Source organism: Morone saxatilis, unplaced genomic scaffold, assembly GCF_004916995.1.
Source record: "Morone saxatilis isolate NCDOM2014 unplaced genomic scaffold, NCSU_SB_2.0 Contig21, whole genome shotgun sequence".
Taxonomy (NCBI): Eukaryota; Metazoa; Chordata; class Actinopteri; family Moronidae; genus Morone; species Morone saxatilis.
The window spans coordinates 10,314,185-10,314,861 of NW_023339774.1; the positions used below are offsets into that span (position 1 = coordinate 10,314,185).

Genomic DNA, 677 nt, shown 5'->3' on the forward strand with positions numbered 1-677 from the left:
TTTATTTTGTCCCTTATGCGCTACTGTGGAAACATGGTGGTTCTAACTCCGTGGAAGCAGACCCACTCCATCTTTACATAAAAACAGCTCATTAAAAGGTAGCGAACACACACATCTTATTTTCAGGTGATTATACACTAATGAAAATATATCTATGAATACCATATTACATGTCTGCCAATAGAGCCTTCTAAATATTACACACTTTAAGTAAAGCTGCTTATATTACTAGAAGTAAAAGGACATGTACAATATATGATTATATATTTAACTATTAGATTGCTAATACTAATGCATCAATGTGTAAGCAGCATTTTACTGTAAGCTGGTCAACTTTTACAAAAATAACTTTTTATAAGATTTAATTTCCATCTTTCTCGGCTCTGATTGGTTGTTTTCGTTCAGGCCCAGTGGATTCTTACCAATGCCATTAGGAGCCCTAGGAGCCAGAGGAACATGATTTCTGCGTCATGTACTACTGCCAGGACATAATAAAAGTTTCAGCAAATATAACTAAAAGTTATTCTGATAAAAGTTACCTACTGCAGCTTTAACTACTTTATGTACAGTTTAGTATAGTTCAGTGGTTCTCAACCTCAGGGTTGGGGCCCTCCGAGGTGTCACAAGATAAATCTAGTAGATAAATCTAAGTTGTAAACAAAACCCCCCATGCACGG

General features: G+C 35.7%; 1 protein-coding gene across 2 annotated transcripts in view; it reads right to left on the reverse strand.

Moving 5' to 3' along the window:
- sh2d3ca (SH2 domain containing 3Ca) overlaps nucleotides 1-677 on the reverse strand; it is a 53,816-nt gene that overhangs the window by 50,338 nt on the left and 2,801 nt on the right. The window lies entirely within an intron of this gene.